The sequence below is a fragment of the Hyla sarda genome, unplaced genomic scaffold (genome assembly GCF_029499605.1).
Source record: "Hyla sarda isolate aHylSar1 unplaced genomic scaffold, aHylSar1.hap1 scaffold_816, whole genome shotgun sequence".
Taxonomy (NCBI): Eukaryota; Metazoa; Chordata; class Amphibia; order Anura; family Hylidae; genus Hyla; species Hyla sarda.
In genome coordinates, this window is record NW_026610843.1 from 66,793 (window position 1) to 77,500 (window position 10,708).

General features: G+C 45.3%; 1 long non-coding RNA gene across 3 annotated transcripts in view; it reads right to left on the minus strand.

Moving 5' to 3' along the window:
- Positions 1-10,708, minus strand: part of LOC130347214 (uncharacterized) — an 86,103-nt gene that overhangs the window by 61,387 nt on the left and 14,008 nt on the right. The window lies entirely within an intron of this gene.

A 10,708-nucleotide genomic window follows, 5' to 3' on the forward strand; every position in this document is an offset into this window, starting at 1 on the left:
TAATAAAAAAGATACAGTAATGATGGAAAAAATTGTATTTATAAATGTAGTGTGTGCATGTGTTTCACTTTTTATTTTTTTTACATTTTTTAGGTAGTACTACTACTCCCAGCATGGAACACACTGTTCCATGATAGGAGTAGTAGTTACCTGTACTAATTGACAGATCGCCGGGGTCCGTTGCGATCCTGTATAATGTACAGATGCGTCCCTATGGTCCCTGCACTGCCGTATATATACACATATTCATAGTTCCCACAGAGAGCTGTGATTGGTCATATGGTTCCAGCCAATCACAACTCTGTGGGAAATAGGAATATGTGTATATATACAGCAGTGCAGGGGACCATAGAAGAGCGGCCGCCCGTATCTATACATTATACAGGAGGATCACGGCGGGTGTCAGGAGGAGTGACACTCGCTGCGATCTGTCTATTAATGCAGATACTACAGCTCCCAGCAGAGTGTGCTCCATGTTGGGAGCAGTAGTACCTGCAGTAAGGGACAGATCCCAGCGGATGTCACTCCTCCTCACACCCGCTGCGATCCTCCTGAAGTGACTGTCGGGATCAGCTGTTCTCAAGGCTACAGAGCCTGGAGAACAGCTGATGCTGAGCAGTAGATTTACATTGTATACATTGTATACCTACTGCCCAGCAAGAACTTACAGTGAGCCTGCAATGTGTATACAGTATTAACATTGCTGGCTCACTTAACCCCTTGCTGAGCTGTGCGCTAAGCCAGCCCGGCAAGGAAAGAGTTAACTTACACTGCTGGGCAGTGTAGGTTAACCCTTTGGGCGGTATACACTATATACAGCTATCAATACACTATATACAGCTATCTATAGATAGTTCCGGCAAGGAAAGAGTTAACTTACACTGCTGGACAGTGTAGGTTAACCCTTTGGGCGGTATACACTATATACAGCTATATATAGATAGTTCATGACGTCATTAGGGGCGGAGCTACAGACGAGATCCAGGCTAGTAAGTCAGAAGCTCTGTTCACATTGTCCCTTTTGGATAATGGGAACAGACCCTTCTGCCAGTGTCTACTCAGACAGGGAGACTCCAGCTGTTGCTAAACTACAACTCCCAGCATGCCCAGACAGCCAAAGGCTGTCTGGGCATGCTGGGAGTTGTAGTTTTGCACCAATTGGAGGCTCACTGTTTAGGTAGGCATTGCATTATGGGCGCTCTCCCCTGCAGAGAGCGCAAAAAATGTCCTAACTCATTTTTTTGTGTTTTTTTCTTCTCGTTTCAGATCCGTGTATGCAGAGGATTACGACGGATTCAATGGATTATGACGGATGAATTAGATTTTTTTAATTTTAATAAAATGATTAACGAGGGCTGTGGGGGATTGTTTTTTTAAAATAAAATAATTTTTCCAATGTGTTGTGTTGTTTTTTTTTTATTGAATATTCAGGCTTAGCAATGGAGGCTGTCTAATAGACAGAATCCATTACTAAGTCAGGGCTTAGCGTTAGCCCCAAAAACAGCTGCCGCTAACCCCCAATTATTACCCCGGTACCCACTGCCACAGGGGTGCCGGGAAGAACCGGTACCAACAGGCCCCGAGCATCAAAAATGGCGCTCCTGGGCCTAGGCGGTAACAGGCTGGCGTTATTTAGGCTGGGGAGGGCCAGTAACAATGGTCCTCGCCCACCCTGGTAACGTCAGGCTGTTGCTGCTTTGTTGGTATCTGGCTGATACTGAATATACAGGGAACCCTATGCATTTTTTTTTTCATAAATAAATGTAAAAAAAAAAACGCACAGCCCTCGTTAACCATTTTATTCAAATAAAAAAAATCAAGTTCATCTGTCGTAATCCATCGAATCCGTCGTAATCCTCTGCATACACGTATCTGAAACGAGAAGAAAAAAAACACAAAAAATGGGTTAGGACATTTTTTGCACTCTCTGCAGGGGAGAGCGCCCATAATGCAATGTCTACCTAAACAGTGAGCCTCCAATTGGTGCAAACAGCTGGAGTCTCCCTGTCTGGGTAGACACTGGCAGAAGGGTATGTTCCCATTATCCAAAACGGACAATGTGAACAGAGCTTCAGACTAGCCTGAATCCCGTCTGTAGCTACTCCCCCTAATGACGTCCTCACTAGGGGCGGAGCTACACGGACCGGCGGTGACAGAAACGAGGGAGGTAAGTGGACCTCCTGTTCTGTATACACTATATACAGCTATCTATAGGTAGCTGTATATTCTGTATACTGCCCAAAGGGGCTATAGGAGCAGGGAGTTCTGTCAGTCTGGTGACAGGATTCCCGGCTCCTGTATAGTATACACCGGTACACTATGCCCCCTGCTGTACATCACTCCTCATCTCCTTACACTTTGTGGACCGTGCGCTCAGCATCCGACCCACAGAGTGGTACCCTTAAAGGACATCTGCAGCGTGATTAACACTTATCCCCTATCCACAGGATAGGGGATAAGTGTTTGATTGCGGGGGGTCCGACCGCTGGGACCCCCTATGATCTCCTGTACGGGGCCGCGGCTGTCCTGTGCAGGGGGCGTGCCGGCCGCAGCATGACGTTGCAGCGGGCATGCCTCCTCCATACATCTCTATCGGGGAGGCAGCGTTCGTGCCTCCCCGCCTCCCCCATAGAACTGTATGGAGGACGGGGAGGAGACGAGGCATCACCGTCGACCTCTAGGTCGAAGCTACGCGCCTTAGCGCTCACCATGAGCGCTAATGGCGGCGCCCCGTACAGGAGATCACAGGGGGTCCCAGCGATCGGACTGCCTGCAATCAAACACTTATCCCCCTGTGGATAGGGGATAAGTGTCATACCGCTGCAGTTGTCCTTTAAGGCAGTGAAAAAACTGCAACAGGGTACAAAACTGGCTGTTTCCACACACCAGGGAAAACTCCAGAAAAAACGCCTGAGAAATTGCCAAAACTCAGGAAAAACCTGTGGCAGTTTTTCTGGCGTTTTTGCTGGCGTTTTTTTTAGGTGTGCAAAAAAAACAAAACAAGTGGAAACCTAGCCTTAATGCATACAGTGACAGAGGTCAGATTTGCAAAAAATGGGCTCCATCCCCAAGGGGTTAGAGAAAGTTGTGCTATAAATTTAAAAAAAAATCCCCATTATATGAAAAATAAAAAGTTATCTTATAAGGTGAGGAGGAAGAAAAAAAGAAAAGAAATAAAAAGCGATGAAATGGGAAGAGTATAATAGGGTCTGTCACATTTCTGACACAAAGGGCTATATTTTCAAAAAAATGATAAATACTTATGATGTAGCTGCTGCTGCCATGCTGTGTCCTAGAGAAAAATAATGAACCGTAGTTAAATCCAAATGAGTCAAAACAGCCACTCATTATGTTGTGGATTTGTGACGAATTTCCCCACTTTCTGTGTATATGGTGAGATCCAAGGTGAATCTGCAACAAAATCCGCAAGAAATGCATGCAGTTTTTGCTGAATATTTGTGACAGATCTGCATTATAAAATAGGATTTGAAGTGGGCTTTCATCAGCGGAAGTCTACTGACAAAAATTTGTCATGGAGAGCCTGCCCCCTTTCAAACTCACAGCAGGAAACATGGGGTTCTCTGTCTGGGCATGCTGAAAGTTGTAGTTTTGCAACATCTGGAGGGCAACAGTTTGGAGACCACTGTGCATTGGTCTCTGTACTGTGACCTTCCATGTGACGTTTCTGGGCCAATCGGGTCTCTGGTGACCCGGTTGGCCGGAAAAGAAGTGTGATTGGTGGTGTCCAAAACAGCACCAATCACCCTTGGCCAGCAGGAGTGAGGTGGCACAACTACAACTCTCAGCATGCCCTTTGACTGTCTGTGCATGCTATGAGTTGTAGTTGTGCAACAGCTAGAGCACATGGGCGGGTTTTCAGTAAGTTTTCCGCTCCGAAAAAACACCTACACTAACACAAAAATAAAGAGTAAAACACTACATATACACACACCCTTACACCCCCCCTAATAAAAACCTTTTATTATATATATATATATATATATATATATATATATATATATATTAACTGGCTCCAGAAAGTTAAACAGATTTGTAAATTACTTCTATTAAAAAATCTTAGTCCTTTCAGTACTTTTTAGTTGCTGAAGTTGAGTTGTTCTTTTCTGTGTAAGTGTTCTCTGATGACATGTGTCTCGGAAACTGTCCAGAGTAGAAGCAAATCCCCATAGCAAACCTATTCTACTCTGTGCAGTTCCCGAGACAAGCAGAGATCTCAGCAGAGAGCACTATAGCCAGACAGAAAAGAACAATTAAACTTCAGCAGCTGATAATTATTGAAAGGATTAAGATTTTTTAAGAGAAGTAATTTACAAATCTGTTTAACTTTCTGGAGCCAGTTGATATATAAAAAAAAAGTTTTTTTCCTGGAATACCCCTTTAACCCCTTAAGGACTCAGCCCATTTTGGCCTTAAGGACAATTTTATTTTTACGTTTTTGTTTTTTCCTCCTCGCCTTCAAAAAATCATAACTCTATTATATTTTCATCCACAGACTAGTAAGTGTTTTTTGCGCAACCAGTTGTCCGTTGTAATGCTGTCACTCACTTTACCATAAAATGTATGGCGCAACCAAAAAAATACTATTTGTGTGGGGAAATTAAAAAGAAAACCGCAATTTTGCTAATTTTGGAATGTTTCATTTTCACGCCGTACAATTTATGGTAAAAATGACATGTGTTCTTTATTCTTTGGGTCAATACGACTAAAATGATACCCATGATAACATACTTTTCTATTACTGTTGAGCTTTAAAAAAATCGCAAACTGTTTAACCAAATTAGTACTTTTTAAATCCCCCTATTTTGAAGACCTATATATTTTTCATTTTTCCATATAAGCGGCGGTATGAGGGCTCATTTTTTGCGCTGTGATCTTTTTATTGATACCATATTTGCTTAAATAAAACTTTTAATACTTTTTTATAAAAAATTTTTGGAGTAAAATGTTATAAAAAAGCAGCTATTTTGGACCTTTTTTTTTTTTACGTTCACGCCGTTCACCATACGGCATCATTAACATTTTATTTTAATAGTTGGGATATTTACAGACGCGGCGATACCAAATATGTATACAAAATATTTTTTTTACAGTTTTTGGGGGGGAAATAGGGAAAATGGGACAATTTACATTTTTTTACTATATTTTTTTTTTTACTGATAATAGCACTGATAAGTATTATCATAGCACTGATAAGTATTATCGGTCATCTTCTGCTCTGGTCTGCTCGATCGCTGACCAGAGCAGAAGACCCGAGGAAGGCAGCGGAGGCAGGTGAGGGGACCTCCGTCTGCCATGCTGGATGATCTGATCGCCACTGCAGCGCTGCGGGCAATCCGATCATCCATTTTAGTGACCGCGATGTTGCAGATGCCGTGATCTGTATTGATCACGGCATTTGAGGGGTTAATGGCGGACATCCGCGCGATCGCGGATGTCCGCCATTACGGGCGGATCCCTGGCTGTTATCAGCAGCCGGGACCTGCCTCGCATGACGCGAGCATCACTCTGATGCTTGCGGTTATGCATAGGATGTAAATGTATGTCCTGGTGCATTAAGTACCAGCTCACCAGGACCTACATTTACGTCCTGCGTCCTTAAGGGGTTAATAAAGGCTTTAATAAAGTCTCCTAAATGTAACCTCCATCTATTGCAAAATAACAACTCCCAGCATGGATGAACGACAATTGACTGTCCAAACATGCTGGGAGTTGTAGTGTTGACACACCTGGAGGCATCCTGTTTGGGAAACACTGCTGTAGAGTATTTTCCGTGGAGAAGGCAAGCACCATGCTTGCATACGAGTCCGCTCCTATACAAATCCCTAATTTAGGCCTCAAATTAGCATTGAGCTCTCTCCGGGGTCCTGTCATATTTCAGGGCAACAGTTTAGGGCCACATATTGGGTATTACCATGCTTGAAAGATATTGTGTTACAAATTTTTGGGGGCTTTCGCTACTTTTACTCCTTATGAAAAAGAAAATTTGGGGCCTACACCAGCATGTTTTACATTAACATGCTGGTGTTCTCCTATACTTTTTATTTTCACAAGGATGTGTGGTGTCCCAGCACCGTATTGCATACCGTACCTAGTGTGGTGGTCCCCAAAGTCAGGGTAACTACGCTCAGGTAGGGTCCCCCAGGTGGACCGCCCCTAGTCACCTCTTCTCTACTCTAATTCTATAATGCTGATATATGTATGTATTTCATAATAACGTATATTTAATATAATGTATAGTACTTACCTTGTTTAGCGTCGCAGGACCTTCGGTCATGTGACCATGTTAATATCCCCTATGGTATGTTGGAGGACCTTTGGAGGTCCTTGGGTCCCATGTTGCCCATAATCCTTTGTAATGGTGATTGACACAAGTATTGGACCAATTAGCACTAGTCCAGCCCCTGCCCATATAAGGGAGCTGTAGCCAATTATCGATCTCTTGGGTTGCTGCTCTCGTGGATGCCGGACTAGCAGGACGGATCTGCACAACTTTCAAAGACTTGCTAGGCCTGAAAACCTACCGGCCTCAGCGGAACTACGGAACTAAAACCGTGAGTTCTAAACTACCCCCGCTAAAGCTAGCATGACTACTGTACCGCAACTAAATCCCCTAAATCCAGTGGAACAGCGAATATTATCCTAAAGACTCTAAACTGCTAAAGTCCCAACCTTTGTCAATCTGTAAAGAAAGCTTGCATGTTTAGCAACTGTTCCGGTTATGAAGCTTGCATAAAATCTTCAGTAAAAGTTACAACTGTTTCAGCAAACTCTCCGGTTGTGGACATTCCATTGTTATCTACCTCCCTATCGCTCTTGGGAAGGGTGGCGGTAGGACAAGCATTACTGAGGAGCCCTCACCCTGGCGTCACGAATAGCAAGGGTTAACAAACACCCTTTAGTCACCGCACAGCTACACTCCCCATATCCTACTTCCCCCAGGCTATCACAGATGTAAAAGGAGGAAAAGACCCCCACAATTTGTAACACAATTTCTCCAGAGCACGGAAATACCCCATATGTGGACGCAAAGCGATCTGTGGGACAACATGGCTCAGGAGTGAGAGAGCACAATTGAAGCCTAAATTGGTGATTTGCATAGGGGTGGCTTCTGACATAAACGTAAAAAAAAACACACCACATGTTATCCTATTTTGGAAACTACACCTCTATAGGAATGTAACAAGGGGTGCAGTGAGCATTTACACCCCACAGGTGTCTAAAAGATTTTAGATTTTTTGAACAGTGGTCCGTGAAAATTAGAAATGTAATTCATATGCAGAGACCACTGTTCCCAAAATCTGTGCCAGTGGGGTGTAAATGCTCAATGCACCCCTTGCTACATTTCGTCATTGGTGTAGTTTCCAAAATGGGGTTATTTGTGGTGGGGTTTCCGCTGTTCTGGCACCATTGGGGCTGTGTAGAGGTGACATGGTCCCCCGACTTCGATTCAAGCCAAATCCTCTCTCCAAAATCCCAAAGTTCCTCCTTCCCTCCTGAGCCCTGTGTTGCGCTAGCACAACACTTTACATCCACATATGGGGTATTTCCAGAACCGAGAGAAATTTGGTGTGCTTTTGTGTGTTTTTTCTCTGTTAACCCCTTGTACAAATGAATAATTAGGGGTTGCACCAGCATTTTTTTTAAACATTTTTATTAAAACATTTTTAGTAAACAATAAACAAAACAGGACAGAAAGTCATAATGATGAATGGAGAAACTCGAAAACATAGTATCTCTCTTAGGTGCAGTATAGTTCCCCACATTAGGTGCGGTATATTTTCCCCACATTAGGTGCAGTATAGTTCCCCCACATTAGGTGCAGTATAGTTCCCCCACATTAGGTGCAGTATAGTTTCCCCACATTAGGTGCAGTATGGTCCCCCACATTAGGTGCAGTACAGTTCCCCCACAGACATACAGCCTTCAGCCATATACAGTGTATGGCTTGAGGCTGTATGCCTGTTTACTGCCCCACTTCAGTATTCCGACTACCGCTCCGGGGTCACAATCTACTGCTATGGCCTATGGACCATAGCAGTAGGTCCTGGGACCGGAGGTGGGGTGGTCGGAACACTGAAGATGACGTGCAGCTGGTCACTTACCATGCGCGCGTGTCCTCCTCACTGCTCCGCTCTGCTCTGTTACTATGGGCGCACACAGGGGATGTCCGTGACGTCCCTGCGTGCGCTACCTTCCAGCGGCCCCTGCATTATTAAAGTTAACGCGGGGCCGCAGAGAGGTAACCGGGGTATCCTTGTGTCCAGAAAAGATTTTTCAGGACCCAGGGATGTCCCTAATGTGATGGGGGGCCCCCTGCGGGCACAGGGCCCAGAGCAGGTGCTCCATGAACGCCAATGATGATCCGGCCCTGTCCATAGCATCAATACCTTCCTCTTGCAGGAACTGCTGACATACTCCAGCCACATGAGGTCTAGCATTGTCTTGCATTAGGAGGAAACCAGGGCCAACCGCCAACCTTGTGGTCTCACAAGGGGTCTGAGGATCGCATCTCGGTACCTAATGGCAGTCAGGCAACCTCTGGCAAGCACATGGAGGGCTGAGTGGCCCCCCAAAGAAATGCCACCCCACACCATTACTGACCCACCACCAAAACGGTCATGCTGGATGATGTTGCAGGCAGCAGAACGTTCTCCACAGCGTCTCCAAACTCTGTCACATCTATCACATGTGCTCAGTGTGAACCTGCTTTCATCTGTGAAGCGCACAGGGCGCCAGTGGCAAATTTGTCAATCTTGGTGTTCTCTGGCAAATGCCAAACATCCTGCACGGTGTTGGGCTGTAAGCACATCCCCCACATGTGGACGTTGAACCCTCATACCCCCCTCATGGAGTCTGTTTCTGACTGTTTGAGTAGACACATGCACATTCGTGACCTGCTTGAGGTCATTTTGCAGGACTCTGGCAGTGCTCCTCCTGCTCCTCCTTGCACAAAGGCAGAGGTAGTGGTCCTGCTGCTGGGTTGTTACCCTCCTACGGCCTCCTCCACATCTCCTGATGTACTGGCCTGTCTCCTGGTAGGATCTCCATGATCTGGACACTACGTTGACAGACACAGCAAACCTTCTTGCCACAGCTCACATTGATGTGCCATCCTGGATGAGCTTCACTACCTGAGCCACTTGTGTGGGTTGTAGACTCCGTCTCATGCTACCACTAGAGTGAAAGCACCGCCACCATTCAAAAGTGACCAAAACATCATCCAGGAAGCATAGGAACTGAGAAGTGGTCTGTGGTCACCACCTGCAGAACCACTCCTTTATTGGAGGTGTCTTGCTAATTGCTTATAATTTCCACCTGTTGTCTGTTCCATTTGCACAACAGCATGTGAAATTGATTGTCAATCAGTGTTGCTTTCACAGAAGTGTGATTGACTTGGAGTTACATTGTGTTGTTTAAGTGTCCTCTTTATTTTTTTGAGCATTGTATAATTAGATTTTTCTGTACACTCCTATACACATGGTTAGGTAGCCCCCACAATAGGTTAGGTGGCGGATGTTCCCCCCCACAATAGGTTAGGCAGCAGATTTCCCCCCACAATAGGTTTGGTGGCAGATGTTCCCCCATAATTGGTAAGGCAGCAGATAACATCACTTTATAGAGGGGTCTGCTTTGCTCAGTCACTTGCCTGATCACTATATAGAGGGGTCTGCTCTGTGCCCAGTCTCTGCCTAAACACTATATAAAGGGGTCTCCTGTGCCCAGTCTCTGCCCTGATTACTATATAGAGGATCTCTGTGCCAAGTCACTTCACTGATCACTATATAGAGGGGTATGATGTGCCCAGTCTCTGCCCTGATCACTATATAGAGAGGTCTCCTGTGTGCCCAGTCACTTCCCTGATCCCTATAGAGGGGTCTCCTGTGCCCAATCTCTGCCATGATCACTTTATAGAGGGTTTTCCTGTACCCAGACTCTGCCCTGATCATTATATAGAAGTGTCTTAAGGCTTCATTGAAGGTTCCCCAGGCAGATCACTTTGTAGATATTTTCAGTTCTTTCCTCACTTTATACCGGGATCTTTGCGTAGAACGATCTCCCATGCCCAGCAGCCACCCCAATCCCTTTATACAGAAATCCCTGGCACTTGGTCCCTGTTCCATTTACAGTCGTTTTTTTGGCACACTGGCACTCGATCACATTACACAGGGATCTCCTGTAGCCGATAACTTTATTCTAAGATCCTCTGCCCCCCGGATGACTTTATACAGAGACTACCGAACAAGCATCTCTCACGAGCAATCACAGCCCTGTTTCATTGGGCACCGGGCTGTCACACACATAAAAGGCACAGGGAAGGGCACTCACACATCAGGGGCAGCAGAAGGTACAGGGTGACACCCAGCATGGTGCCCGCTCAGTCACAGATCCAGGATGGGCTAAGCAGGTAACAACATCCATATCCCACAAGTTCCCATCTACAGAGAGAGAAGCAGATCCAGAGGCAGAGCAAAGAGGGGTCCCAGGAGCCACAGGTCCACAAGGCGCTCACTGTTTTGGTGATCCAGTACAGAATATAGCATCTGCCCATCCTGTGTGGCAGACAATCAGTGTCCATCTTGGATTCAATATAGTGTAATGTTATGTTATGGTTAATGTATTGGTATTTTCCTTGTACCTGATGTTTTAAGCCTGAAACCTGTTGTTAGGGTCAGGGACGTGCACAGAC